This window comes from Sminthopsis crassicaudata, chromosome 4 (assembly GCF_048593235.1).
Source record: "Sminthopsis crassicaudata isolate SCR6 chromosome 4, ASM4859323v1, whole genome shotgun sequence".
In the NCBI taxonomy this organism is placed as follows: Eukaryota; Metazoa; Chordata; class Mammalia; order Dasyuromorphia; family Dasyuridae; genus Sminthopsis; species Sminthopsis crassicaudata.
Genome location: NC_133620.1, coordinates 21641288 through 21661913, shown reverse-complemented (window position 1 = coordinate 21661913; position 20626 = coordinate 21641288). Strand labels below are relative to the sequence as shown.

General features: G+C 45.6%; 1 protein-coding gene across 3 annotated transcripts in view; it reads left to right on the top strand.

The window, feature by feature from the left end:
* The window catches only part of ACOT11 (acyl-CoA thioesterase 11), an 82757-nt gene that overhangs the window by 10637 nt on the left and 51494 nt on the right, over window positions 1–20626 (top strand). The window contains exon 1 of one of the 3 annotated variants that reach the window (XM_074265857.1): window positions 4545–4666. The exons of the other annotated variants lie outside the window; for them this stretch is intronic. The gene's annotated coding sequence lies outside the window, so the exon portion shown is untranslated. Of the gene's footprint in view, window positions 1–4544; window positions 4667–20626 lie in introns of those variants that run through there. 3 annotated transcript variants of the gene reach the window in all.

Below are 20626 nucleotides of genomic sequence, written 5' to 3'. Positions count from 1 at the left end.
AAAAAAAAAAAAAAAAAAAAAAGTTCTAAATCTACGAGACTCTCTGGCCCAGGTCTCTACACTGTCCCTACCTCATACTGTTGTTGTGTAGACCCACTGAGGTGTGGGATGGGGAATGCTTTGTCTGAATGCTCACCAAGCACATGGTAGACATTGAAAAAAGTGGTTAAATTAAACGAAATAAGATTACATAGGGAGGCAGCCTGGGATATTAGGTACTCCTGAGCTGGGAGTTGGCTTTAAATCTCCATAGGATACTTGGGGGGCTATATGACCCCCTGGGGAAGCCATTTAAGCTTGACAGCTTCAAAGGGCTCCTGAGGAAAGTGGTTCCCAGTTTTTTTCTTCAATCCCCTGAGCCTTTGGGTAATCTTATAATATTCTGCCATTATTCCCCACTGAAGGTGCCATGAAAATTTTTAAGTATGAGCCTCTTGTTCCGACATCAAGAACTAAACAGCGAGTGCCCCAGGCCTCATAATCACTACGTCCTCTAGAAGGTCATGGTGGAACGGGAAGTTCCCTCTTCTGACCTGTCCTGTTCCACTGGGTCCGAACAAGGAGAAATGAATGGGAGTTGTAAGAAGCCGACTTCAGCTTGATGTCAGCTTGATAGAGAGAGAGGAGACATTTCTGAAGCTCTCATTCTATGCTAGGAACTGGATCAAGATTCACTTTCTGAAAATGAGTGGAAAGAGTCCCCTCAAGACTTGGTGGGCTGTCAGGACTATTCTAGAAGGGGTCCTCTGTGAGTTAGGGGTTGGGGGCCCAGGGGGATTTCCCCTCTAGCCCCTCTCCTCCCATCTCTTCCCCTCCCAACCCAAAGCAAACACTGACTGGGCCCCTGGGGTCTCTGGGAAGGCTTAGTCATCAGAGGATAGGGGCAGTTGTGGAGGAGGGAGCGGGGCGTTGTCTTGGTGGGCCGAGAACTCTGTGTCCCTCTGTGGACTTCAGTTCTGACCTGGGTGGGGGACCTCTGGCTGGGAGCTTGGGGCCCCTTTGTTCCAGCCGGAAGCGGGGCTGTTTATTCTGCTTTCTCTGAGGAGCACTGTGGGGCTGTGGGCAGAACGTTGGTTGTGGTTAGAGCCGGCTGCATATGAATGCATGAGTCACCAGAGACCACGGACCCATGGGAGACCCAGTCCCCTTCCTCAGCCTTCCCCATCTCCCCAGAATCCCAAACTCAGCACCCTCCACCTCAGAGCTTCTGGCGCTTTAACGTTTGTATCATTCTTTCCCAGAAGTGATCCTGTGAGGTGGCCCTTCTCTTTTCAGAGAAGAGAAAACCGGGGTTCAGAGCAGACCTAAGTCTCAAGTTGAAGGAGGAGTCCAAGTGGATTCCACCTTAGAGACCAGTGCCATTAGAGCTGAGAGAGGGACAATGACTAGGACTCCGGACTTGGGGCGAGCAGACCTGGGTTGGAATCCTGCCTCAGCTCCTAACCCAGGGAGCCCTGGTTTCCTCACCTGTAAATGAGGACCTCTCAGTTCTGAATCTGGCTCCTATGTAGGATCTGAGTTCAAATTCAAAGGCCTCTCATACTGTGACTATGGTCAAGTCACTCTCTGGACTCCAGTTTCATCATGGGTAAAACGAGTCAGTCAGCAAGCCCGTACTGTGTGCCAGGCACTGTGTTAGAGGCTGGGGATACAAAGAAAGGGCAACACAGCTATGGTCGCTGCCCGCAGGGGCTCGCCCTCTCATGCAGGAGACGGCTGTGGAGGGTTAAGGGAGGTAATCTCAGAGGGGTTTTAACAGAGCAGTGATAGGGTTTGGCTTGGGCCACTCACGTGGAGGCTGGAGCACAGAGACTTGGAGAGAGGAGACCCACTCGGAGGTGGCCGCTGCAGGCCAGAGGACAGAGGGCAGGGCTTCCAAGGAGGTGGTTTGGTGGGAAGGGAGAGAAGGGCAAATGAGGGAATAGCAGGCAAAAAGAATGATAAGACTTGATATTGATTGGATATGTGGATGTAAGAGAGAAAAAAATTGAAAGGACTCCCAGATGGGAAACCTTCAAAGGTGGGGGGGGAGGAGGGGTGGGTTTAGGGGGGAAAGAGACAGAGAAAAACAGAGACAGATAGAAAGAGAGAAACAGAGACAAACAGGGAGACAGAGAGGAGAGACAGATAGACAAAGAGAGAGAGACAGAGACAAACAGAGATAGACACACACAGAAAGAGAGAGGACAGACAGAGAACAGAGAGACAGATTCAGACCAAGATAGATATAGACAGAGATAGACACACACTGAAAGAGATAGAGAGGAGAGACAGAAAGACAGGAGAGAGACAGAGAGAGAGAAAGACAGACAGAGACAGACAGACAGGCAGGCAGGCAGATAAACATAAAGAAAGATAGAGACAGAGACAGAAAGATGGAGACAGAGACAAAATTATATAGAGAGAAGCAGGGAGGGAAGGAAGGAGATACATAGAGGATAGAAGGATGGGTGGATGGACGAGTGTGTGTGTGTGTGTGTGTGTGTGTGTGTGTGTGTGTGTGTGTGCTGCTGGAGGTACTAGGGAGCCATTATGGCCTACTGGGCTTATTTCTGGCTCTTGGGGCTGCTCTCTTGGCCTCCGTCATTCTCCCTCTTCTTCAAGGAGTCCAGAAGCTGTTCTTTCTTTCCCCTTTCTGTTCTTTCCTCTGCTCCAAGTCCTGCCCTCCTTGAATGAGGCTGACTCGAGTCCCAGGCCTGCCGCGTGCTGCTGGGTCAGCCCTGGTACCTCAGTTCAGCCTGAACAGAAGCTGGGTTAGATTTTGTCCAAGGTCCCTTCACATCAGAGTCGGAACACTGATGGGTGCCCTGTGCTAAGTGCTGGGGATACAGAGAAAGGCAACCCCAGCCCCCCAGCCCCGGGGGAGGAGACAACAGACAACACACTGCGTTTTCTGTTGCATGCAGACTTCACAGGTATGCGTTAGTTTGCCCAAGCAGAATGCCAGTCCCCGAGGGCAGGGCTGGCCCGGCTCTGGCGCTAGCTCAGCACCTGCTGTAGAGGAGGCTTTAATACATTGTGGTGGAGCCATTGCCGGGGAGGGGACAGGGCAGACTGGGTGATGGTCCTGGAGCCCCCACCGTGCTCCTTGCGGGCTCTGTGCCCTCCCCTTGCCTCACCTGAAATGCCTGGATGGGTTCCCTGACCCAGAATGCCCCTTGCACAGGGCACACTTTTCTGCTGGCCAGCCCATGTGGTCCCGGCCCCTGTGCGGACACACAAGGGACTGTTAGAGTTCAGGGAGACTGGACTGGAGGAGAGGAGGGCACTTCTCCCTTGGGCAGAGGGCCCTGTTCCCTCTCCTTGGCCGGAGCTGACCCCAGGTAGTTGCTGGGGAACGGTGACCTCCCCTCATTTCTGGATCCCCTTGGCTCATAGAACCCCAGGGCACAGAACGTCCTGCCAGGCTGGTCCCTGGCCAGGGTCCTGAGCCAGAAGCCTCCTGCGTCCCCTTCTCTCCCTTCCCCCCAGCCCCCAGGTCCTTCTACTGCTGTGGGTGCTGGGACCGGGGACCTGGTGAAGAGCAGAAAAGCCCCTCACAGGGGAAAGGAAGAGACTGAGTCAGGAGATCAGAGCTTTAGATCTACTTCTTAATGACAAGCATCACACATGGCTGTTCCATGATTCACTGAATAACAATAGCTGCCTTTCAATTTTTTGCAAAAAGCACTGCGTCCATTATCTCATCAGAAGCACCCAATGACCGCATTATTTTGAGAGGAGGGGAGAAGTGACTTGTCCAAAGTCTCTCAGTGTGGCAGAGCTGGGCTTGGAGGCAGGGCTCCTGACTCCCAGGCCAGCAATCCCTTCGGCCCTGGCTGCTGTGGGTGGGCAGCAGAGCAGGACAGCCTTCCAGTCCTTCATCCTCAGTCCAAAAAGCAACCCTGCTAAAGTTTCAGTCAGGGAGCACGCACTTGTTTCAAAATAAATTTCGGAGGCCTTGCTTTTTTTTAGTTCCCCCGAGTCTTCCCCTGTGTGTGCCGTCCTCCATCCTCTCCCAGCCGGTCTTATAATAACAGACGTACGGCTTATGAAGCTTCTGATGTTCATCGTCTCATTTGATCTTAAGACAAAGAATGAAAGAGCAGGGATGGGAGCGATTCACCAAAACTAACCCAACTTTTTTGGGAAAAGTCGGCCATCCTTCCTGATCCAAAGTCCTCGACTTCTGCAAAGAAACGGGAGCTTGGGTCTCGTGAACTTTCTCTGGGGCCAACTTGGGGGAAATGGTTAAAATAGAACACTCTCTGGCCCCTAACATCATCCTCTTCCTCATCTCGCCCCTGTTTCTCTAGTGTTTCCTCACAACAGCCTTTCCAGCAGAGTGTGCTATTAGGCCCATTTTTAGATGGGGAAGCTGAGGTTGAGAGCAGGGAATGGGGCTCCCTAACTGCCACCCAACCAGGAAGTTCCAGACTCGGTCCTCCAAGCGGCCATTCTGACTCAGATTCTGGGGCTCTTGTTTGGGGCCCTGGCTCCAGGGAGGTTTGAGACCTCCCCTTCCCCTCCTTCTTCCTGGGAGAGGCCCCTGGCAGCAGGAGGGAGGGGCCGGCTTTAGGTCCTTCAGTCCAGGCTCTGACTTGGCTGTGGGCCGGCTCTGCAGTGGGGGTGCCAGGCCAGGGCCCCTGCCCTTCCTGGTTGGCGAGCTTAGGGGCAGAGGCACCAGGTGAGTTAAAGGGGGTTTTCTCTTCACTCCTGGGCTCAGATCTCCCTCCTGTTCTTGAAGGCCTTCTAAGAGAGTTTCTCACTGGCCCGGTCAGTAGGAAGATGCTTGCATTGGGAGTGGGGGCTTTTTATGGCTGGGTGACTTTGCACAAATGACCTCAGTTTCCTCATCTGGAAAATGGGCTGGACTTGGAAGTCTCTAAGGGCTTTTCTGGTCCTAAGGCTATGGTTGTGTGTGTTTGTTCCTTTGTGAGGGTTGTAAAACCTGGAAAAGCTGGGTGCTTTAGCTTGTGTTCACCCACGAGTCCAGGAGCTGCTTCAGAGGATCATTCCCTGAGGAGAATCAGGCCCCCAGGACCCAGCCCGCCTCCAATGCCAGCCCTGGGGTTTGGTCCCTGACCACTGTCACCCCTGACAACCCCCGGGGAGGGGGTCTGAAAGGACTGGGAGTCTTCTCAAGGAAGGAGGAAGCCCTTGTCTTAGAATCCACTTGCCTCTAGCCTTATCCCTTCTCCAGGAAGCCCTCCCTGCTTGCAGCCCAATGAACAGGAGGAGCTGAGTTCAAATCTTGATAGCAGTGTACCTTTGGGTGAATTGATTCATCTTTTTGTATCTCAGTTTCCTCATCTGTAAAATGAGGTAGCTTGGACTGGAAGGCCTTGAAGGTCCCATCTTGGAATAGCAAGGGAGCCTGAGTCAGGATGGCCCAATCTGCTATTAACTTTGCATTACCTTGAGTTGTGCCTTTGGGCTGGAGCCTCGGTCTCCCTGTCTCCAAGGCTTAGCATGGAAGGGGGTCCCAACAGGATCTCTCTGTGTTCTAAGGTCTGTAGATGTCCCCATGATGCTTTTCCAGCATCAGCCACAGAAAGGAGGGGGGAGAACTCGGGGTTCTAAAGGTCAGACCTGGAAAGAATGCTAGAACATAGAACGCACATGCCCAGTGTGGGAGGTGGAAGGGACCCTTGAAGGGTGGGGTTTGGAGGCAGATGTGGATTCAAATCCAGACTGCGTCACTTACTGCCTGCATAAGGCAACATGCAGTGGATGGAATCTGGGCATGGAGTCTGAAAGGCCTGACTTCAAATCTAGCCTCAGACACCTGCTAATTGTGGGATCTTGCGCACTTAGGCACTCTCTGCCTCAGTTTCTTCAACTGTCAAATGGGGAACATGAGAGCACTTGCCTCTCAGGGTTGTTATGAGTCTTAATATTTAGTAACTCTCCTCTATGTGACCTTGACCTCTCTGGACTTCTGTGTCCTCTTTTGGAAGAAGAGAGGGTTGGATTCAATGGCCTCTAAGGCCCCCCCCTGATTTTATGGTCATAGAATCATGAGTCCAGCCTTCTCACCTTAGGGGGCTGGATGTGTGTGCCCAGACAGGAGGAGACTGAGGGTGCCGGCCCCTGCTTAGGGATGGATTGGAACTTGCAGATGTAAGCATGCCCCGACCAGGTGCAGTGGTTCTTCCGGAGAAGGAAGAGGTGGGGCTTGGAGTGAGGCCCAGGGAGGTCTCCAGGCGAGAAGGTGGGGACAATATTCCGATGTCAGAGCCTGGCAAGGGAGCCGAGGAGGAGCCCGGGATTACAGGCTGCTTGTGCTCAGCCCCTGAAGCCCTCCTCTGCCCCAACCTGCCCCTCTGCCTGCTGTGCTTTCCACCTGGGCAGGAAATCAAAGAGTTGGCCAGCTCTCTTTCCACTGCTAGCTGCCTGTGATCTCAGCAGGCTGATGGGCGGCCCTGCTCTGGGGGCTGTGGAAAGGAACCCGGGGTTGGAAACACCAAGAGGTGCAATGGGCTTGGCCCCCCTTCCCTCCCTTTCTCTTTCTTCCTTTCCCCCTCTCTGCTCTTTTTCTTTCTTATTTCTTTCCCTTCCTCTCTCTTAGTCCTTCTTTCAACTCTCCCCTCTTTTTTCTCAGTCTCCCCTCTTCTTTTTCCTCCTCCTTTCTCTCTTCCCTCTTTACTTTTCTGCCTCTATTGTCTCTCCCTCTCCTTTCCTTCTTTCTCACTCTTTCTCTTTCCTCTCCTCTCTCGTTCCCATTCCCCACTCCTTTTCTTTCTCCTCCCTTCCTTTCCTCTACTGTGTTCTCTTTCTCATCCCTCTCATTCTTTCTCTCCACCTCTGTTCTCTCCCCCCCCCCTTTTTCTCTTTTGTGAACCTTCTCACCTTGCTGGCAGGTTTTCCTTGCCACCTTGTGGGTTGTTAGCCCTAGAACAGAGCCTGTGATGATGACAAACGGCGTATTTGACTTTTAAGGTGCTTTTGCCAGAGCCCCTCCCCCACGGCCCGTTCCCCTGGCCCAGAAGTGGGTCACTTGCGGGGTGATGGTGAGCGGGCTGCCATCGAGAGGTAATGCATCTGGTTGCCATGGGGACCCAGAGGCAGCATCCGTCAACAGCCTTAAAAATTTGACAGCTGAGTGAGACTGAAGATTTTTAATGAGGCCAGACACTTAGTTCCTTTCAGTCCCTTAATATTCTAAAAATACTCCATCCATCTTGTTAATATTTCCAGGGTCTCCAGGGTGTAAATTAATGTGGATAACTGAGGCACGGCCCCCAGGGGGGTTTGACACCTGAGAGGCTTTGTCTGAGAGGGGGGGCGCTGCCCGGGGGTGGGCTGGCACACCACGGGGGCACCAGCCCCGGCCCTATGGCACGTGTCTGTCACCAGGCAGCTACCCTGCCCCCTCCCACTGAGCCTTGCTTGGGGGGGGTGAGAGAAGAGAGGAAGAAAGGAAAGGGGAGAGATGGAGAGAAAGAGAGGAGAAGAGGAGAAAGAGGACAGGGAAAAGAGAGAAAGGGAGAGGGGAGAAGAGGAGGAAGAGGACAGGGAAGAGAGAGAAAAGGAGAAGGGGAGGGAGAGGACAGGGGAGAGAGAGAAAAGGAGAGGGGAAAAGAGGAGGAAGAGAACAGAGGAAAAAGAGAAAAGGAGAGGGGAGAAGAGGAAGAAGAGAACATGGAAGAGAGAGAAAAAGGAGAGGGGAGGGAGAAGATAGGGGAAAGAGAGAGAAAAGGAGAGGGGAGAAGAGGAAGAGAACAGAGGAAAAAAAGAGAAAAGGTGAGGGAATGAGTGGAAGGGAAAGAAAAGGAGGAAAATGAGGATGGGGACAAAAGAGATCATTATATTTAAGGCTAGAAGGGAAGGAAACTTAGAGTTAATCTAACCCAGCCCCCTTATGTGAGGAAACAGACCAGGGAAAGAGATTTGGCCGGGATCTTCAATGAAGAGGAAAAGTGAATGGGGAGAGCTCCTTCTAATCCTTGGGGGGGTGTACAAAAGCTCACCCCATCTGATGTTCCCTTCTAGCTCCAAATCCAAGGCCAGATCTCCTTCCATCCCCTCCACTCCTCTCCTGGTAGAGAAATGTTAGTCCTGGCCCAAGAGTTGACTTGTTTTGCTTAATCACTTCTTTATTATGTACTATGGAGATCTTTCTATAGGGAGAAGCCCTCCAGCACCCAGACTGGAAGCTTGGCCAGGACAGGAGTTTCCCCTTTGCTCTGGGTGCCCCATGGCTGACAGGGTGCCTGCCCACAGCAAGCTCTTGGTTGGTGCCCAATGGTCCATTGGCTTATTACTGGGGATGATTCTTTTATGGGAAGGGAAGCTATTTCAAAAAAGGTGAAAGGGGAGAAGGGAGAGAGAAGAACACTGGGGAGAGGTTGGGCAGAATGGGAGAGGGTGAGGACTTTAGAAGAGGGAAGTAGATAGAGAACAGTATTAAGCCCAGTCTGCTGGTAGGATGGCTCAAGCAACCAGAAGGCATTTATTAAAGGTCTAGTCTCAGAGGTTAGGAAAATAAAAAGGAATTAAGCTCAGGGGCAGCTAGGTGGCGCAGTGGATGGAGCACCAGCCCTGAATTCAGGAGGACGCGAGTTCAAATGTAGTCTCAGACACTTAACACTTCCTGGCTGTGTGACCCTGGGCAAGTCACTTAAGGAAAAAAAAAAAAAAAGGAATTAAGCCCGGCTCACATTCTATTTCAAGAGACAACAAATTTATGCTTAAGTATATAGAGAAAAAATAGCCCACTGGCATTGATTAAGCCTGCTGTGCAGCAGGCACTGTGCTAAGTGCTAAGGTTTCAAAAGTAGGAAAAAGCAACAGCAGCTCCAGAGTTCCTGCTCTCAGGGAGCTCATATTCTAATCTGAGAGACAAAATTTAAACAATTGGGTGCAGATAAGACACAACTACAGAGTTGTAATATAATAATAAGTAATCATAATAATTAATAATAGAATTTTAAGTAGCAGAATATATTAGAATAGAAAAATATTTAATCAGCACATAATATAATCATACTATATAACATAATTACATAACAATATAAAAGTAATGCTTAGTAATATAAGTAATACTACTATTACTACTAAGATAACAAGATATAACGACAAGAGTTAGAAGATCATTTCACAGGGCAGGCACTAACTGTGGGGTACTCCTGTGCTTTCTGACACAGAAAACTTCCTGATGAGAATCCTTCCTCTATCCAATGCAAGATAATCCCTTTTCTGCAGATTCATATTAAAGAGCTGCCCAGAAGCCTGAGAAATTGTGACTTTCCCAGGGCTTCCTGTCTCAAATCTCCCCTTCTCCCCATCAGTTCATCCTCCACTCAGCTGGCAAAGTGATCTTCCTAAATTGCAGGTCTGCCTGGGCCACTCCCCGACTCAGTAACCCCTCAGTGGCTCCCTATCACTTTCAGGATTAAATTTAGAACCCTCTGCTTGGAGTTGCCCCTTCCATTGACTCTTCATTTTCTTTTAACTCTTGGCATTTTCCCCCATTGTCCTTCCTCATCTCTGCCTCCTGGCTTTCAGGGCTTCCTTCTAGCCCTAATTAAAATCACTTCTTAGGAAGCCTTTCCCAACTTTCTCTCTCTCTCTCTCTCTCTCTCTCTCTCTCTCTCTCTCTCTCTCTCTCTCTCTCTCTCTCTCTCTCTCTCTCTCTCTCTCTCTCTCTCTCTCTCCCTCCCTCTGAGGCTGGGGTTAAGTGACTTGCCCAGGGTCACACAGCTAGGAAGTGTTAAGGGTCTGAGATCACATTTGAACTTGGGTCCTCCTGAATTCAAGGTTGGTGCTCTATCCACTGCGCCACCTAGCTGCTCCCTCTCACCTTCTTTTAATTCCAGGGCCTTTCCTCCGTGGACTCTTCCCAGTTCATTTTATTGCTCTTTTGTCCAGGGTTATTTACATGGAGTCTCCTCCATTAGACTGTGACATCTTTGAGAGCAGAGACTGACCTTTGCCTGGACACACAGCTCTTAACCCAGTGCCTGGCACATAGGAGATACCCAATAGATGTTTATTGCCTGACTGACAATGGGACCAGCTCTCCATCTGTTTCTGCTCTTCTGAAGAGCAGAATGGAGAAGGGGTGGCTGGAAGAGAGAGAAGGAGAGAGGCCCCACCCCCCACCTCAACTTGATTTTCTAGAATAGTAATAATATTAGTTGACATTGACATAGCACCTTAAGGTTTACAAAGCACTTAATATCCATTATCTCACTGGATCAAATGAAATCTCATATGTAAAACACTTTAAGGTTTACAAAGAGGTTTTATAAATCATCATTACTGATATCATTGTTATGAATACATTGAATTGAATCCAGAAGGGCAGGGATGATTGCATCCAAATCTTTTTCTAAAATGTTTATTTTTCAAGTATCAAATATTTCAAAAATCAACCTATACTTCCACCTTCTTTCTTAATCAAATCAAATTAAACTTAAAAAACCAAATCAAATCCCTCCACACATAGTGTGGGCAAACTCCTCCAGCAGCTTTGTCCAGAAACATTTGTCTCTCTCTGCAACTCAAGTTCATTGCCTCTCCTTCCAGAGGTGAGAAGCATGTTCCATCTTCATTTGGGGGCATGCTTGTGGTTTCTCATTTCAATGCTTTTGAGATCTAAAATCTTTTAAAGTTGTTTTTCTCTGAAATGTTGTTCAGTCATCTCAGTTGAGCCTAACTCTTTGTTCCATTGGGGGTTTTCTTGGCAGAGATATTGGGGTGGTTGGCCATTTCCTTCTCCAGATCGTTTTACAGATGAGGAAACTGAGGCAAACTGGATTCAGTGACTTGTCTGGGGTCACACAACTAGTGAGTGTCTGAGGTCTAATTTAAACTCAAGAAGTCCCGACATTGCATTATGGCTCCATGCATTGTGGCTTCACCTACTGCCCAGATTGTTATTCTCACAGTGTACGCTGTTCTCTGGGTCTGCTCACTTCGCTCTGCATCAGTTCATGGAGGTCTTTCTTTTTTCCTTTGAAAATTGCCCACTTCATCATTTCTTATGGCACAATACTATTCCATCACATTCATACATCAGTTTTCTTGGCTACTTCCCAATAGGAGGAGCATTCCTCAGTTTCTAATTTTTGACAATCTTGAAAAGAGTTGTGGTAAATATTTGTGTACAAATGGATCCTTTTCTTATTTTTTATTTTTTGGTCTCTTGGGACTGTTATGTCTATAATAGTATCAATAATGGTAACAGTGAGAGTAGTGATGGTAATTGTAGAGGCAGTATCAGTAGGGGCAGCACCTGCAGGAGTATGGTAATAGTAGCAGGAGCAGCAGTAGTAATAGCAGTAGTGGAAGTAGTAGCTAGCAGTAGTTACAATGGTAATAGTAACAGCAACGGTAGCAATAGTAGTAGTGATAGAGATAGTAACAGTATATATAATATAATATAATAATATTACATATTATTATAATATATATAAATAATAATAATAGTAACAGCAGTAACAGTAAGAGCAGCTGCACTAATAGCAGCAGTAATAATGTAGCAATAGTAGTAGTGATAGAGATAGTAACAGTATATATAATATAATATAATAATATTATATATTATTATAATATATATAATATAATATAATATAATAATAATAGTAACAGCAGTAACAGTAAGAATAGCTGCATTAATAGTAGCAGTAACAATAATAGTAGCAGCAGCAGTAGTAGCTGCACTAATAGCAGCAATAATAAGGTAGCAGTAGTAGTAGTAGTGATGTAGCAGCAGTTGCTATGATAATAGGGATAGAGATAGTAACAGTAGCATCAGTATCAGTAGCAGCAGTAACAATGTAGCAGCAATAGCAGTGATGTAGCAGCAGTTGCTATGGTAATAGCAATAGAGATAGTAACAGTAGCAGCAGTAGCAGCAATAACAATGTAGCAGTAGTAGTGGTGATGTAGCAGCAGTTGCTATGGTAATAGCGATAGAGATAGTAACAGTAGAAGTAACTGCACTAGTAGCAGCAGTAGCAGTAATGGTAGTAGTAGTAATAGTAGCAGTACTTATGTTATCTTTGGGTATGCAATTTGGTAACTCTAGACAATAGTTCCAAGTAGTTTTTCATCATTGTTCCCATTTCAAAGGCAGATACCTAGAGATAGAATACATTGATATAATATACAATGATTTGCCGGAGTCATCAGCTTGTAATTGTCAAGAGCCAGGATCCCATCCTTCGGTAGCTAGGTGGATAAAGCACTGGACTGGTCTCAGTCACTAACTATCTGTGGGACCCTGGGCAAGTCACTTAATCCCTGTCTGCTTCAGTTTATTCGTCTGTAAAACGAGGCTTACTCCCGGCATCTCCCTCCCAGTCAGTGACTATCAAAAGAATTAATAAATGTAAAGTGTAGCACAGGGCCTGGCACATAGTAGGCAGGATAGAGGTACTGGGTGGCTATTATCCCACACTGTCCTACCACAACTCTGGGGCTCTTTCTAGTCTACCCTGCCTGTCAGGATTGGGGTTTATACCTAGTGCAGGTAAACAGGACTTTGCTCTTGGGTGTGGATGTGGGAAGGGGAGTAATTCCCAGACTTGATTTGAGCTTCTGGGCTCATTGCCAGGATGCTCCCCCACCCCCAACACCAAGTACTTGCTAACTGTTCTGTATGCCTCCCCTTTTCTCCCTTAGTAGAATTTGCCTCAGGCACAAGAACTCCCAGGTGGGAGGGGGGGGGGTGTTGTGTCTCTCTCTCTCTCTCTCTCTCTCTCTCTCTCTCTCTCTCTCTCTCTCTCTCTCTCTCTCTCTCTCTCTCTCTCTCTCTCTCTCCCTCTCTCTCTCTCTCTCTCTCTCTCTCTCTCTCTCTCTCTCTCTCTCTTTCTCTCTCTCTCTCTCTCTCTCTCTCTCCCTCCCTCTGAGGCTGGGGTTAAGTGACTTGCCCAGGGTCACACAGCTAGGAAGTGTTAAGGGTCTGAGATCACATTTGAACTTGGGTCCTCCTGAATTCAAGGTTGGTGCTCTATCCACTGCGCCACCTAGCTGCTCCCTCTCACCTTCTTTTAATTCCAGGGCCTTTCCTCCGTGGACTCTTCCCAGTTCATTTTATTGCTCTTTTGTCCAGGGTTATTTACATGGAGTCTCCTCCATTAGACTGTGACATCTTTGAGAGCAGAGACTGACCTTTGCCTGGACACACAGCTCTTAACCCAGTGCCTGGCACATAGGAGATACCCAATAGATGTTTATTGCCTGACTGACAATGGACCAGCTCTCCATCTGTTTCTGCTCTTCTGAAGAGCAGAATGGAGAAGGGGTGGCTGGAAGAGAGAGAAGGAGAGAGGCCCCACCCCCCACCTCAACTTGATTTTCTAGAATAGTAATAATATTAGTTGACATTGACATAGCACCTTAAGGTTTACAAAGCACTTAATATCCATTATCTCACTGGATCAAATGAAATCTCATATGTAAAACACTTTAAGGTTTACAAAGAGGTTTTATAAATCATCATTACTGATATCATTGTTATGAATACATTGAATTGAATCCAGAAGGGCAGGGATGATTGCATCCAAATCTTTTTCTAAAATGTTTATTTTTCAAGTATCAAATATTTCAAAAATCAACCTATACTTCCACCTTCTTTCTTAATCAAATCAAATTAAACTTAAAAAACCAAATCAAATCCCTCCACACATAGTGTGGGCAAACTCCTCCAGCAGCTTTGTCCAGAAACATTTGTCTCTCTCTGCAACTCAAGTTCATTGCCTCTCCTTCCAGAGGTGAGAAGCATGTTCCATCTTCATTTGGGGGCATGCTTGTGGTTTCTCATTTCAATGCTTTTGAGATCTAAAATCTTTTAAAGTTGTTTTTCTCTGAAATGTTGTTCAGTCATCTCAGTTGAGCCTAACTCTTTGTTCCATTGGGGGTTTTCTTGGCAGAGATATTGGGGTGGTTGGCCATTTCCTTCTCCAGATCGTTTTACAGATGAGGAAACTGAGGCAAACTGGATTCAGTGACTTGTCTGGGGTCACACAACTAGTGAGTGTCTGAGGTCTAATTTAAACTCAAGAAGTCCCGACATTGCATTATGGCTCCATGCATTGTGGCTTCACCTACTGCCCAGATTGTTATTCTCACAGTGTACGCTGTTCTCTGGGTCTGCTCACTTCGCTCTGCATCAGTTCATGGAGGTCTTTCTTTTTTCCTTTGAAAATTGCCCACTTCATCATTTCTTATGGCACAATACTATTCCATCACATTCATACATCAGTTTTCTTGGCTACTTCCCAATAGGAGGAGCATTCCTCAGTTTCTAATTTTTGACAATCTTGAAAAGAGTTGTGGTAAATATTTGTGTACAAATGGATCCTTTTCTTATTTTTTATTTTTTGGTCTCTTGGGACTGTTATGTCTATAATAGTATCAATAATGGTAACAGTGAGAGTAGTGATGGTAATTGTAGAGGCAGTATCAGTAGGGGCAGCACCTGCAGGAGTATGGTAATAGTAGCAGGAGCAGCAGTAGTAATAGCAGTAGTGGAAGTAGTAGCTAGCAGTAGTTACAATGGTAATAGTAACAGCAACGGTAGCAATAGTAGTAGTGATAGAGATAGTAACAGTATATATAATATAATATAATAATATTACATATTATTATAATATATATAATAATAATAATAGTAACAGCAGTAACAGTAAGAGCAGCTGCACTAATAGCAGCAGTAATAATGTAGCAATAGTAGTAGTGATAGAGATAGTAACAGTATATATAATATAATATAATAATATTATATATTATTATAATATATATAATATAATATAATAATAATAGTAACAGCAGTAACAGTAAGAATAGCTGCATTAATAGTAGCAGTAACAATAATAGTAGCAGCAGCAGTAGTAGCTGCACTAATAGCAGCAATAATAAGGTAGCAGTAGTAGTAGTAGTGATGTAGCAGCAGTTGCTATGATAATAGGGATAGAGATAGTAACAGTAGCATCAGTATCAGTAGCAGCAGTAACAATGTAGCAGCAATAGCAGTGATGTAGCAGCAGTTGCTATGGTAATAGCAATAGAGATAGTAACAGTAGCAGCAGTAACAATGTAGCAGTAGTAGTGGTGATGTAGCAGCAGTTGCTATGGTAATAGCGATAGAGATAGTAACAGTAGAAGTAACTGCACTAGTAGCAGCAGTAGCAGTAATGGTAGTAGTAGTAATAGTAGCAGTACTTATGTTATCTTTGGGTATGCAATTTGGTAACTCTAGACAATAGTTCCAAGTAGTTTTTCATCATTGTTCCCATTTCAAAGGCAGATACCTAGAGATAGAATACATTGATATAATATACAATGATTTGCCGGAGTCATCCAGCTTGTAATTGTCAAGAGCCAGGATCCCCATCCTTCGGTAGCTAGGTGGATAAAGCACTGGACTGGTCTCAGTCACTAACTATCTGTGGGACCCTGGGCAAGTCACTTAATCCCTGTCTGCTTCAGTTTATTCGTCTGTAAAACGAGGCTTACTCCCGGCATCTCCCTCCCAGTCAGTGACTATCAAAAGAATTAATAAATGTAAAGTGTAGCACAGGGCCTGGCACATAGTAGGCAGGATAGAGGTACTGGGTGGCTATTATCCCACACTGTCCTACCACAACTCTGGGGCTCTTTCTAGTCTACCCTGCCTGTCAGGATTGGGGTTTATACCTAGTGCAGGTAAACAGGACTTTGCTCTTGGGTGTGGATGTGGGAAGGGGAGTAATTCCCAGACTTGATTTGAGCTTCTGGGCTCATTGCCAGGATGCTCCCCCACCCCCAACACCAAGTACTTGCTAACTGTTCTGTATGCCTCCCCTTTTCTCCCTTAGTAGAATTTGCCTCAGGCACAAGAACTCCCAGGTGGGAGGGGGGGGGTGTTGTGTCTCTCTCTCTCTCTCTCTCTCTCTCTCTCTCTCTCTCTCTCTCTCTCTCTCTCTCTCTCTCTCTCTCTCTCTCTCCCCTCTCTCTCTCTCTCTCTCTCTCTCTCTCTCTCTCTCTCTCTCTCTCTCCTCTCTTCTCTCTCTCTCTCTCTCTCTCTCTCTCTCTCTCTGTCTCTCTCTCTCTGTCTCTCTCTCTCTCTCTCTCTCTCTCTCTCCTTTCATCCTTCTTCCCTTCTCCTCCTTCTTCCTCTTCCTCTCATCCTCTTCTTTCCTTCTTTTTGTTCTTCTTGTTCTTCTTCCTTTTTGTTCTTGTTCTTCTTCCTTCTTGTTCTTCCTTCTTTTTCTTCTTCCTCCCTTGTTCTTGTTCTTTTTCTTCTTCTTCCTTCTTGTTGTTGTTCTTTTTGTTCTTGTTTTCTCTCTGTCTCTGTCTCTCTGTCTCTCTCTTCTCGGTCTGTCTGTCTCTCTCCCCTTACCCTCCAGGACTTGGTGGTCTTGAGCCCAGCCATTCCCCGCTGACTTAGCCAACAATGGAGAGCCCAGCCCTCACCAGCCTTCAACCTTTCTGTCACATTCAAGGAGCATATCAAATCTGGGATAAATGAAGTCCAAAGTCCCTGGGTGGGGCACAGCCGGAAATCAAAAAGACTTCCAAGGAGAGAGAGAACGAGACAGACAGACAGAGAGACAGAGACAGACAGAGACAGAGACATGGAGACAGAAAAAACAAAGACATAAAGAGGGAGACAAAGACAGAGACAGAGTCAGAGAGAGAGGGAGATATTGAGACTGAGTCGGACAGAAAGAGAGAGAGACACACACAGAGACAGAGACAGAGACAGAAACGGAGAGAGAAAGAGAGAGAAGAACCCCCTTCCCCCAGTCCCATCGGGAAGTCTTGTGCCTGAGGCATATTCTACTAAGGGAGAAGAGAGACAGAGTCAGGGTCAGAGACCGAAAGGTTTGGATACACAGATGACCATCCTTTTTAGGCTACTGGGGAAACTGGAAAGTTTGCTGGCTATTCCTCCCGTTTGAATCTGGTGCAGTTGAAGTCTTTCCTTACCACTTTGGGAGACCCAAGAGAGTGTAGTAGATAAAAAGGTTTTTGAACCCAGTCCTGGGACCTGTTTGTATCCTGCCTCAGGCATTTAGGCTCACAAAATTATGGATTTAGAGCTGGATGGAGGCAATAGCTGGACAGAGGCGATAGAGCTGGGCAAAGGCAATCTAATCTATTTTTTAAAATTAATTTTATAATTATAAATTTTTTTACAGTATATATGGATGAAGAATTTTTTTATAACATTATCCCTTGTATTCATTTTTTCCAAATTTTCCCCTCCCTCCCTCTACTCCGTCCCCTAGATGACAGGCAATCCCATATATATTACATGTGTTACAGTATAACCTAGATACAATATATGTGTGTAAATCCAATTTTCTTGTTGCATGTTAAGAATTGGGTTCCGAAGGTATAAGTTACCTGGGTAGATAGACAGTAGTGCTAACAATTTAAATTCACTTCCCAGTGTTCCTTCTCTGGGTGTAGTTGTTTCTGTCCATCATTGATCAACTGGAAGTGAGTTGGATCTTCTTTATGTTGAAGATATCCACTTCCATCAGAATACATCTTCATACAGTACTGTTGTTGAAGTGTATAGTGATCTTCTGGTTCTGCTCATTTCACTCAGCATCAGTTCATCTAAGTCTCTCCAAGCCTCTCTGTATTCCTCCTGTTGGTCATTTCTTACAGAACAATAATATTCCATAACCTTCATATACCATAATTTACCCAACCATTCTCCAATTGATGGACATCCATTCATCTTCCAGTTTCTAGCCACTATGAAAAGAGCTGCCACAAACATTTTGGCACATACAGGTCCCTTTCCCCTCTTTAGTATTTCTTTGGGATATAAGCCCAGTAGTAGCACTGCTGGATCAAAGGGTAGGCACAGTTTGATAACTTTTTGGGGATAGTTCCAAATTGCTCTCCAGAATGGCCGGATTCTTTCACAGCTCCACCAACAATGTATTAGTGTCCCAGTTTTCCCACATCCCCTCCAACATTCATCATTATTTGTTCCTGTCATCTTAGCCAATCTGACAGGTGTGTAGTGGTATCTCGGAGTTGTCTTAATTTGCATTTCTCTGATCAATAGTGATTTGGAACACTTTTTTATATGCGTGGATATAGTTTCAATTTCATTATCTGAGAATTGTCTGTTCATATCCTTAGATCATTTATCAATTAGAGAATGGCTTGATTTCTTATAAATTAGGATCAATTATATATTTTGGAAATGAGAGCTTTATCAGAACCTTTAACTGTAAAAATATTTTCCCAATTTGTTACTTCCCTTCTAATCTTGTTTGCTTTAGTATTGTTTGTACAGAAACTTTTTAGTTTGATGTAATCAAAATCTTCTATTTTGTGATCAATAATGATCTCTGGTTCTTCTCTAGTCATAAATTCCTTCCTCCTCCACAGGTCTGAGAGGTAGATTATCCTCTGTTTCTCTAATCTATTTATGATCTCCCTCTTTATGCCTAAATCATGGACCCATTTTGATCTTATCTTGGTATATGGTGTTAAGTGTGGTTCCATATCTAATTTCTGCCATACTAATTTCCAGTTTTCCCAACAGTTTTTTCCAAATAATGAATTTTTATCCCTAATGTTGGTATCTTTGGGTTTGTCAAAGATTAGATTGCTATAGTTGTACCTTTTTTTGTCCTTTGTACCTAATCTGTTCCACTGATCGACCGGTCTATTTCTTAGCCAATACCAAATGGTTTTGGTGACTGCTGCTATATAATATAGCTTTAGATCAGGTATACCTAGACTACCTTCATCTGACTTTTTTTTTCATTAATTCCCTTGAAATTCTCGACCTTTTATTCTTCCATATGAACTTTGTTGTTATTTTTTCTAGGTCACTAAAATAGTTTCTTGGGAGTCTGATTGGTATAGCAAGGCAATCTAATCTAACTCCTCATTTGATGAGGAGAGGGAGGCATAGAGAGGTCACTGAATCTCTAGTGATTGACAGAGGTGGGACTCGAATCTTCTCACCTCTGACCCTACTTCAACACCCTTTGTACTGCCTTATTTACTTGCTGGACAATCTCTCAGAGTCTCAGTTTTCTCATCTATAAAATGGGGATCACTCATGATTGCCAACTTCATGGTTGGTGTGGCATCCAGGAGGCACAGAGGATAGAGCACTGGCCTTGGAGTCAGGAAGACCCAGATTAGAATCAGACTTTAGCCTCTGACTAGTTATATGTGTCTTTGGGTAAGTCATTTCTTGCTCTCATTCTTAGTTTTCTCATCTGCCAAATGGGAATAATGTTCAATAAACAAGTCACTGAGCCTTTTTCTGCCTGTTTCCTCATATTGAACATGGGGATAATAATATTACCTACCTCACAGATAGTGGATAGAGGTGCCCCCCCAGACTCATTGTTCTGAATTCAAATCTGCCCTCAGATACTTTCTAGTGGAGTGATATTCTAAGCAAATCATTTAAACCTTGTTTGCCTCAATTTCTTCATCTGTCAAATGAGTTGGGAAAAGAAAGGAAATAGCAAAGCGTTCTAGTGTCTCTGCCATGAAAATCTCAATGGGGTCACAAAGAGTTAGACATGACTAATCAACTCCAAAACAAACCAAAACAAAAAAACAAAAAACTTCCCAGACTATGAGAATCTTAAAGATCTTTGCAAATCTTAAAACACTATCTAAATGCTGTTATTTTTATTGTTGTTGTTATGATTATCCAGCACCTAATGGGGGCTAGCTCATTCTGAGTGATGAATGTACTACCAACATGGGCATTCAAGGAGAAGATGACTAACTTCACTGTCAGGGATGTTCTAGAGGAGATTCCTGCCCTTTGAGGACTGGTCCAGCTCTGAGGTGCTGAAGTTCTCTAGAGGACAACTCTCTCTGTTTCTGTCTCTGTTTCTTCCTCCTTCCCTCCCTCTCTTCTTCCTCCCCACCTCTCCTATCTTTCCTTAATCTATCTACTTATCTAAGCTTCTCTGATTGTCTGCCTCTCTTTCATTTCTTCATAGGATGCTAAGAGGCAAGTAATATGAGACAAGACTAGCTAAAAAAGTGATATTAGGTTGTGGAGGCATTGAATGCCATGTTTATGAGTTACAACTTTAGTTTGTGGGTCAGAAGGAGAAATTGAATGGACTTCAGTAAAGGAGGAACATGGCTAGCAATAGCCAGCTCTCCTCAGATGGCTTTGGATAAGCCTATTTGGAGAGCTCCAAGTTGGAAAGAAGAATGAATGTTGACAAGTTCTCCTGGGTAAAGTTTGGGGGATTCCTCCAAGTCCCCCAGTTCCTTAGTACAGTCTTTCAGTAAGAAAGAGACCCCCGTAGGGAATGGGGAGCCACTGGATTTGCTTGAGCAGGGGAGTGACATCCATAGTCAAATCTGTGTTTAGGAGGAGGAGCTTAGGAGGTGGCTAGAGTAGTGCCTTGGCCCTCCACTTCCACTAACGGCCATTGTGACCTTGCCTAAGAGAAGAGTGTCAGTAAGTTGACTTCCAATAGGAGCCATGTTTGGCCTGATAACCAAGTGGAGCTTGGTCTTTTGTGCTGCCCGGGGTTATGTCGGGTCAGGGACCAGATGACAGATTGGACCAAGAGCCAAGAGAAACAGATGTTTTTCAGACTTCATTGATGGATTTCTCTTCTCTCTTCTAGAGACAGTTCTCTTCAGGTAACTGCTATGGATCATAGGGTTACAGCTGGAAGCTATCGCAGGG